Source organism: Grammomys surdaster, unplaced genomic scaffold, assembly GCF_004785775.1.
Source record: "Grammomys surdaster isolate TR1022 unplaced genomic scaffold, NIH_TR_1.0 341, whole genome shotgun sequence".
In the NCBI taxonomy this organism is placed as follows: Eukaryota; Metazoa; Chordata; class Mammalia; order Rodentia; family Muridae; genus Grammomys; species Grammomys surdaster.
Window position 1 is genome coordinate 2,062,261 of NW_021604760.1, and position 10,210 is coordinate 2,072,470.

The following is a 10,210-nucleotide window of genomic DNA, read 5'->3' on the forward strand; positions in this document are numbered from 1 at the left end:
AGGAAGGAAGGAAGGAAGGAAGGAAGGAAACAAACAAGCAGAGGATGTAAATGTGTCTAGAATCATATGGGACAAGAAGGAAAATCAAGGCGGCTGAAGAGATGGCTCTGTGGATTATGGTGCTTGCTGCTGAGCTTGACCAAGCCTGAGTTCAATCCCCAGGACCCATGTGGCAGGAGAAAAGAACTGATTCCTGAAAACTGTCCTCTGAGTTCAGCTGTGTGAATGTTGCCAGTGACCTGTCATTCACCCCTTGTGATAGGGATTTGGAAATTGTAGAAAGGAACGTCTGTGGCGAGGAGAGTAGATTATGGTGGGGTTGGAATACACTCCATACTGGCTTTCATATGGCCTTTATACAATAACATAGTTTACTGGTCAGTGAATGGTTTAGGTTTTCATACAGGCATGGATCTGGTCATCAGCCTAATGATCGTTCTTTTGTGCCTAAACACATGTATGGTTAGCTGGTACCCTAAGCTCAAAGGGTAAAGGTCATGATAGTTAACAAACATGGTGACAAAAACTGTAAGCAAATGTCTAAAGATGTCAAAGTAAGAAATGCACTAAATTAACCTGGCCTCTTTTAGGAAGGGTCTCATTGTAACACATGAAAACAACCCTGACCACAGAGGGCCTTGTGTGTACACAACTTTTGATGTGGTCACTTCTTATTCCATGGGGACTCAGTTTGTTATGATAAAATAAGTAGTAAAGTTACATATATGTTGAAGAATTATGCAACAAGTAAATTTTGATGGAGTTGGTATCTGTAGAATAATTTCTACTATGTTGCTAGTAGAAGCTAACAGAGAAATGAATACCACCCGAGTAAAGGGACAGATGGAAAAGGAGATTTCGGTTGGATGGAGTGAAAGGGTCTCATTCTTATCCAGAAAGAACACTTACTGAAATACAGACACAGACAATGGCACAGTCTGAAAATTGCTTTAATGTGTAAAAATCCAGTGTAGAGAACCCCAACTTTGAATAAAATGTAAAGGGTCTGATAAATAGTGTTAAAATTAATTATGTGCTTTTTTAAAATGTGAAGTGTGTGTGTGTATGTGTGTGTGTGTGTGTGTGTGTGTACTGTGTGCATGTTGTATGGTGTGTATGCGATGCGTATACATGCATGCTATGTGTTATTTCTTGGTAGATGTCTTCTGGCTTTGTGATAGCTCTTTCATCAGAAACCATCACCTATTTTCATGTTCTTCTGAATATTTTCCCATTTCCAATTGTTTCCAGCTTTAAGCAGTACAAAAACAAATCCCACAGAAATGTCAGCGTAGGATGCTGCCACCACACATAAACACTGCAGTGCTTAGGATCAACCCCAGTAAGATCACTGCTATGAAATTAGCAGAGACTCATCAAAGTAAAAGTAGCTGTGACTAAGGACTATGAAAACATAAAGGGATTAACATATGTGATAACGGGCTAATTAAACCTTAGCTTTTCACTGTGGCGGTTTTACAGCCGCTTCTTCTGGCTGCCAGTTTGGAAGCTGCCAGCAAATATTTTCTTAATTGCAAAAAGAGACAATGCACGTTCCACCGTCTCATTCATAACGTTTAATGCAGACATTACCAAGACCCTGCATAGAGGGTGAAAAAGATCATGCTATTTGGAAAGCCCAAAGGGCAAGAGGGGAGAGAAGACCTAAAAACAAACCTCAATACAAGTCCTCACAAGAAACATTTAACTAGAATTCGTACAGAAAAAAACCTACTTGCCTTGATAGACTAGCCTGCCCCTGTAATAAAACCTCCGAAAGTCAACAGTTCATAAAGTCTTTTGTTCTAGTAAAAGGGTCTTTAATTTTTAACACAAACTCATACTTTGGTATGCATGGACTTAAGTAAAATTAGAAGACATGTATATAATAGGATTTAATGGATTATCATCTGCATTTTCCAAAGATGTCAGCTTCTCTCAGCTCTGATGGAGTAGCACTTAATGTAAATTTAATTTGAAGTGATGTATGGAAGGCTTGAGGTGGTACTCCGTGATTCCCTAACTGCCTGGAGAGCCTCTGTGGGGAGCATCTGGATTTGGCGGCTCCACATGCCCGGCAGCATGTACTAACTAGGATTAATGAGGTAGCCTGTTCACCAGTGATCCAAAGGAGGTATGCTACATTTACTCCCAACAATATGAATAGGAGGGCTAGTTTCCTTTGGGGGCACATTGTATGATGAAACTTAATGACGGACTTGATATTGGGTATAATAAATAGACTATGGTGGAAGCACTTTTGCTTGGTCAAATTTAAATGTTATTTAATCATAAAATTGTGTTTGTTAGGTAGGGTTGAAAGCAAAGGTTTTAATGTGTATGTGTGTGTGGGTGGGTGGTGGTGGAGGGACCTTCACAGCCAATATGTTTCTTTAATGACACTAAAATAGCAAATCTTTCCTGAAAAGTGTTACAGGGTTGTTTAAAATAAAACTTACTTTTTAGGAGTTGTTTGATTGCTTTGTACTAACTGTGTGTGTGTGTGTGTGTGTGTGTGTGTGTGTATTCAGCATGTGTAAATCAGATACTGCTGAGTTAGGCAAAACTTCTTAATCCATTCGCAACTCATTTAAGCATCAAAATTTTATTTTGTCTTTGTGCCTAACTGAGCATTGAATAAAATCGCAGCTAATTTCAAATTCCCTTTGTCATCATGGTTTTCAGCCAAAAGTCTATAATAAATGGTCAGAAGATGAGCTGAGACTGAATGAATAGTGAGCGGTATTCATCAGCCAAACACAGAGTCCAGATCCAATTATATGTATTCATTAAGTGATAATGATATCATGGTCTTTAACTAGGAAGAAAAGAGCGTAATTGAATAATAACAGTTGTACAATCCCAACGGAACACACTCTCCATCCCAGCCCGGCGACCCTCGGGGATGAGGCAGGATTGATGGAATTCTATTACTCTTTGATAGATTTATTATGAAAGGCTGAGTGGACTCGCAGTCCCACTTTGTCACTCACGCTAATCAGTATCGTAAGGGCCCCGAGCGGGCAGGCTTTTGTACCCCTTTGACAAAGACAAGGTTAGGGGAGGATGACAGACACCCAGACCTTTACAAACCCATACTGCAAGATAAAATGGGCCAGCTGAGCTCTGTGCTGGGACAGAATTTTAATTTGTTTATCAATGGCTTTCACATGTGCTGAGACCATAAGGATATTTGTCAGAGGATAATACTGAAGCTAAACTCTTTTGTTTGGCAAGTGGGGCTTGGAAAAATATTTATTGAACTGTAAAAAACAGGCTAAATGGGGGGAAAAAGGTAACTGGCTAGAGATGGGAAATAACTCACATTACTGGACATAACTATCCGAGCGCGTCCATTAACTCTGATTTTTGACTCTTTTTAAAAAATATATTTTTAGTGTTGTTTTTAAAGGTACCTTTAAGGGTAATCAAACAGTAACAGATAAAAATCTTTTCGCTTTAATCTCTCTGATTGTTAAAAAGAGCTGAAAGATTATGAAGAGACCAGTGGGCATTGGGAGAGATGGATGGAATTTATTGGTTTGTTGTTGTTTTCCTTCCTGCCTGTTACAAAGTAGTATAACTTAGCAGGGAAACAGCTGAATTTTCCAAACATGCCTTTTTTTTTTTTTTAGTAAAAGGTGTTTTCAGGCCTGCCAGCCTGGCTCAGTCAGCAACAGCTTTTCACAGTGAAATGCAGCTTGCTATCCTGCTTCTGCGGCCCATAGGATTTAGGAAACTAGATAATTCGCTTTGCTACTGGTGGGAGCACGAGCCGAGGGGGCCAGCCTGGCATTCACCAGGCCCCAGTGCTGTGCCTGCCAGGGTTTATTTTTTCGGTTATTGTTGTTGAATCATCCTGATTTGTAATCTCCTTTTCTGCTTGAGATCTCCTTTTATCCCTCAGAACTGTGCTCTGAGCCGCCAGAGGAGCTGGTGAATTGGGAGGCTGGGCGGCCAACCTGCTCTGTCACTGGACGTCTGGCCTGGCCGCTGTCCCGCATGGACCCGCGACGCCAGCTCACTGCCAGTTCGGTTTGGTTTTGGGCATCTCGGGGAAGGCAGGCAGACAGCACAGTCACCTCAATTGGCTCAGCTGCCTCTCTGATGAATGTGCCCGGGTGTGCTGCAAAGGGTTTAGCATCGCTTCCAGCAGCGCGCTATGATTTTCAGGACCGGGAAGGATTGCTTCACAGCCCTCTCCTTGAATTTCACTGTAGTGTGTGTGATGGAGCACAGGGCGGTTGGACAGGCTCGCACAGAACGCCAATGGCTGCCGCTGTGGCGTCTGTGTGTGGAGCCAGGTTCTGTGTGTTCCTTTGGCTGTGGTTTTTTCCCTGTTGGCCTTTCTCCACAAGGTCTGCCCGGGAAGCCCCTGGGTGCCAGACACCAGGCGATGGGTCTGGGGCCAGCGGGCCCGTTGTTTGCTCATCCTTCCTGGAAATGGGCACAACGTGAAGGTTAATTCAGACCTCTTGGCCAGGGCCTCCTTAGTCGCTGAAGTTCACCAACATGCAGACTGACAGCAAGGACGCATTGATTGTATTTGGTTTTTCGTGCACAAGACATCAGAACAAAGTCAGACTTTGGAGGATAATGAAGGTTGATTGGAAATTACATGGAGGACAACAGAGAGTTGGGATTTGCTAGCATGGTTTTAAAGCAGAGTTTTAATGTTTTCTGGTTAGGAGGCAGGGATAAGCACATGTACTAGACCATATTATAGACTCTACCTTTAATGGATTCTTTTAGCCTCAGACAGCGTGTCAGTCCTTCCTTCAGCTGACTTCAAGTACCTTGTCCTTGTCACCAAAAAGGGGGTTGTTTCTAAGGGAAATAGCTCTTCTTTGTTGATTGCTTGGTTAAAACTTTCTTTTAATCCTCACCAAAGCTTCTGCGGTATAAACAATGCCAGCTTCATTTTAGAGAAAGGGGAAATGAAAGTGGGCATGGCATCAAAGTCATATAGGAAAGCGCAGAATTAAATTGTGCTCTCAATCACTATCCAAGGCCTCCCATAGTTACACAAGCACTGCTCTGTACTACCTCTGCTGGCGACCCTGAGTCAGTGACACAGGTGACAGTCTCTAGGAAGCTGATAGAATATGAAAACAAAACCCTACACACCGACAAGCTAGTATTGTTCCGTTGAAGAGGATGTCATCAACTGAACGTCCACTGAACCAAACAGCAGTCACCAAAAGCATGCTTTTCTTAAGTCCTTTACCCTTCTCCACACCCTGAAATCGTTTTCCTATCTACTACACAAGCCCGAACACCTTGGCCTAGAAAGAGTCCTGGCTGGACCCTCTGTCCACTCGGCATTTAGCCTCATAGGCCAGAAACTCTCCAGAGTCTCGGTCGTTTTTTTCCCTTTGGCTAGGTGCGAAAGTGGCCTTCCAAAGATGTATCCCTCAGAACCTGGGGAGTCGAAGAATGTGATATCTTACATCAAAAAGACACTTTATAGATATAATTACAAATTTTGAGGTGGGAGAACTATCTCAGAATCTTTGAGTGGGTTCAGTAGGAGGATGATGAAGATGTCGGTGGTGGTGATGATGGTGATGATGGTGGTGGTGATGATGGTGATAACAGTAGCAGCAGCAGTAATAGAGGCTGGAGTGTTAGAGTCAGGAGACAAAACAATGAAAGCAAGAAGTTGTGTAATGTACAGAAGGAGCCACAAGCCAAGGAATGTAGAAACCCTGTGATGCTGAGAACAGTGAGGGAACAGATCTTGTCTGGGATCCTTTGGGATGAGCACAGCCTTGCTGGCATCTTGATTTTAGACTTTTAATATCACAGATTTGAGAGAACAAATTTGCATTGTCTTAAATCATCTGTCTATGGCAACAGAAACCTGATACAGTTATGCCAGGATCCTTCCTACTGGTGTATTTCTCAATTGCCCTCACTCGACATGTTCTCTTCCTCCTCCTCCTCCTCCTCCTCCTCCTCCTCCTCCTCCTCCTCCACTTCCTCCTCCTCCTCCTCCTCTTCCTCCTCTTCCTCCTTTTCTTCCTCATCCTTCTCCTCTTCCTCCTCCTCCACTTCTTCCTCCTCCTCTTCCTCCTCTTCCTCCTCTTCTTCCTCTTCCTCCTTTTCTTCCTCATCCTTCTCCTCCTCCTCCTCTTCCTCCTCTTCCTCCTCTTCCCCCTCTCCCTCCTCCCCTTCCTCTTCTTCCTCCTCCTCCTTCTTCTTCCTCTCTCTCTCTCTCTCTCTCTCTCTCTCTCTCTCTCTCCACATTTCAAATCCTATTTGCATGGTTAAGTTGTATCTCAAACCCACAGTGCACGAATTGCACCAGACCGCTCGACCAGATGCTGCGTGTATTTACTTACTGTTATTGATTACTCAAACATTTTTTAGGTTCTTGTCAAGAAATCTGTGGTCTATGGAGAGAGATGAGTGATTTATTCCAGCAATACCAAGGCGGGGGAGAGGGGCCCTGTGAGATGGAAAGCCATGGAAAGCTTTGTGCAAAGGAACCTGGGTGGAGGGTAAGAGATGGAGCTTGGAGCCAACTTGAAGCTTCAGCTCTCTGGTTAGTTCTTATTTCCAACTTTAGTGCTCCAAAAGCAGTGGAGAGAAGAGCAGTTAAGGGTGGGGCTTATGAGTGAGCATGTCGGAGGCAGGCCCTAGCCCTGTGAAAGCAGAGGCAGGCAGGTCTATGTGCTGAAGGTCAGTGGATTCCATATCAGCCACGATTGAGTACAGTTGAGCCAGGCTCACTGCCCCAGGCTTGTAGTTCCTGCTACTTGGGATTCTGAGACAGAAGGACAAGAAGTGTAAGACGTGGCTAGGCTGCCACGTGACATCAAGGCTGAGCTCAATAACAGAGCAGGATCTTGTTTCAAAATAAAATAGTTTAAAAAAGAAATATGGCGAGGGTGAAGCTCAGTAGAGCATTGCCTAACACAAGCAAAGCTTCAGGGTCACTTGCTAGCACCGGGGAAACAACACATCTGGATTCAGATCTGAGCTTTGTTGCTGTTTCTTATCTGTGAAGTGGGGATGATGCCAGTATTGACACCTGCCTACTTAGGACAAGATCAGCCATTCAGGAGCATTAAGTAATGTGTGTGTGTGTGTGTGTGTGTGTACATGTGCATTTGTGTGCTTGTGTAGAGGCCAGAAACAACTTGAGAGAGTCTGCTTTGTCCCCTTGCCCCCCATTTTGGGATCTCATGGATCAAACTCATGTTGTCAGGCTTGGCTTTACTCTCTGAGCTGTCTCTCTGGTCCCTGGTTGTTTGTTGTTTTTTAAAATTCCTCGTGGGTAGGTGTTACTGTTTTATCTTTTGCATTTATATGGTGCTGGATGCCTAATCCCTGAGATGCACACACACACCACTTTTCCATACCCTGCTGGCTAACATAGAGCTCGGCACATAGGAAGAATCTATGATCACTCCGTGAATTGATCTGGAACAGCAGAACATCCACCTACAGTTTCACAGTGAGCGGTTGAGTGGTTATTTTCTTGTTCCTTTCCCTCAACCCCCTTATAGGTCTTTCAGTGGGACAGTCTGTGTTTTAACAGCAGAGCTCATGTTTACAGTACTGGATAGTGACACAGGGGATTAACTTGAAGCTAAAGGCAGATTTACTGTGAAGCTGATAAAACCCACGTCTTTCACAGGTCTCTTCCAAGACCCTGGATCTGCCTTCAGACTGTATTGCTATAGTCATTTTTTCCCTCTAGATAAACAACCTCATTTGAAAAACCTGGGGCTATTCCCCCTGCCTAATGGCTAAGCATGTGACCTTGGTGTCCAGGCTGCTGGCTCTGAACTAACTCTGCCACTCAGCAGCAGCAGCAGAGGCACCTTCTCCTTGTACCTATGATGTCTTACCTGGGATATGGAACTGATAGAAATGCCACGTTCTCCACAAGGTTATTGAGACAACCAAAGATGGTCATCTTAGTAAGTATCCAATGAGCAGGTTTTAATTTTTATTTTTGTTTGTTTGTTTTGCTCACAATTTCAGCTTACAGTCCACATGGTAGGTAAGTTATAGGAGCTTGAGAGACATGGTCTCACACAGCCACACACAGCCAAGAGTGCAGAGCGATGTATTTATGCACATATGCTCAGCATCCAGGAGGTCAGCAGAGATCACTAATCATGGAGAAGCACGAAAGACATCCAGCTATTAAGTGAAAACAGATTCCAGAGAAGGCCAAGGTAGAAGTCCGACAAGAGCAGAGGTACCTCACATCGGTCACCATCTTAGCCCCAGAACTTCAAAAGTGAGCATGCGCAGTGTCCTCTTAAGCCCTGTGATGGAGCATGTCTATTATTTACATACTTCCACTTTGTCCATCTTATCTCTCCAGCTGCATTGTGATGTGCATTTGAAGGCCAGAGGAGGAGATATTGAATCCCATAGGACTGAAGTTACAGATGGTTGTGAACCATGGTGTAGGTGCTGAGAATTGAACCTGAGTCTTCTGGAGGCCAATACATTTTATCCACTGAGAAATCTCTCCAGCCACTAAAGTTTTTGTTTGCATGGTGTTTTAATCATGTGTGCACAGGTGTGGGTGTGTGCACATGAATGCAGGTGCTTGTAGAGGCCAGTGGAGGGCATCAGATCCCTTTGGAGCTGGAGTTAGATGTGACTTTGAGCTGTCTAAGGTGGTGCAGGGAACTGGGTTGAGGTCCCCTGCATGACCAGTACTCACTCTTAGCCACGGAGCCATTTCTCTAGCCTCTAAAATATTTCTTCAACTGAATCATGACTAACTCATCCAAATGCAAAAAACTTAAACTTTACTCTTTTCTAACTAATCCTTGTCTCTTGGTGAAATTTACATAGGATAATAAACTTCACACTCATTTTGGCTTGGTGAAAAACACATTAACTATGTAGATAGCTAAGTCATTATATTAAATATAGGGAGATAGTCAGCTGTCCTCATTCTGGGGGAAGTGTTGGCCCCTCTTTCACAGAAGTACCCGCTATACTGGACACCATTGCACATGGGCTTTGAAGAGTAACTGAGGATTGATTTAGGGCAATTTGTCTGTGTTCCAGGGTTGTCCTTTGATTAGCTCAATGTCCATGGGCAAGTCATTTAACTCTCTGAGCCTCTCTTTGCTCACGTGTTAGAAGGAAAAAATGATGTCCTTGTGAGCTACTTTACAAGATTGTTTTAGTCTGTGATTACATTCTGAGAACAAGCTCTTTGTAGTTCTAGTCTACCTAAGAACAAATGTAGCTCCCAGAACATATGAGAGACACACAAATGTCAGCCACAGGAATTGAGAATTCTACATTGAATTCTATAAATAAGTTATGGTCATCACAGTCTCAATGGGGAGGGCAAAAGGAAAGCATAAGAAAGAATATAAAATAATGTGTAATCAGTGAAAAATTTGCCATGACGGTTAAGGATACAAAACACATTTCTTCAAAAATATATCCTGTGACTGTTTCTGTCTGTGCATGACGGTCTTTCCCTGGCAGTGGCAATAATTTCTAACAAGTCTCTTTGTTTCCAGTTTTGCCCACCCACAATTTATTTTTTACAGAACAGACAGCATCATCTTTCAAAACTGTGCACCTTTGTGAACACTCTCCAGTGGCTTCCTATGCAGACTGGTAATGAAAATCCGAGCTTGATTCTGCGGCCGGCTGAGCCCTGTCCTGATCCCCATGGCTTGCTGCTTCTGCACCTGGGCTGTCCACTGTGCTTGGACCACACTGCTGCCTTTTCCCTGAAAAGCCTCTCCACCTGTCTGCTACTGGAACGAACTTCTTGGTAGGCTGCTTAAGATGCTCTCATGGTACTCCTGACTCTCTACTTTCTTAAAACTATACAATTCACTTGTTCACTTTCTTAGTATAATTATTAGCCAGTGTCCCTTTGAAGAATAAAGTACTATGAAAGGAGGCACTTCCCCTGCCCACCCCTCTCCTTCCCTCCCTCTCTTCCTCTCTTCTTTATCTCTTTATCTTTTCTTCCTCTTTCCTTCTCTCACTTTCTCCTTCTCTCTTTCTCTTTCTTCCTTCCTTGCTTCCTTGCTTCCTTCCTTCCTTCCTTTTATTCTTAGAAACAGCTTCTCATGTAGCCTAGGCTAGTTTCAAACTTGCTATATAGCTGAGGGCTATCTTAAATTTCATTTAAAAAGTTATTTTATTGAGAGAGAAAGAGAGAGAGAGAGAGAGAGAGAGAGAGAGAGAGAGAGAGAGAGAGAGA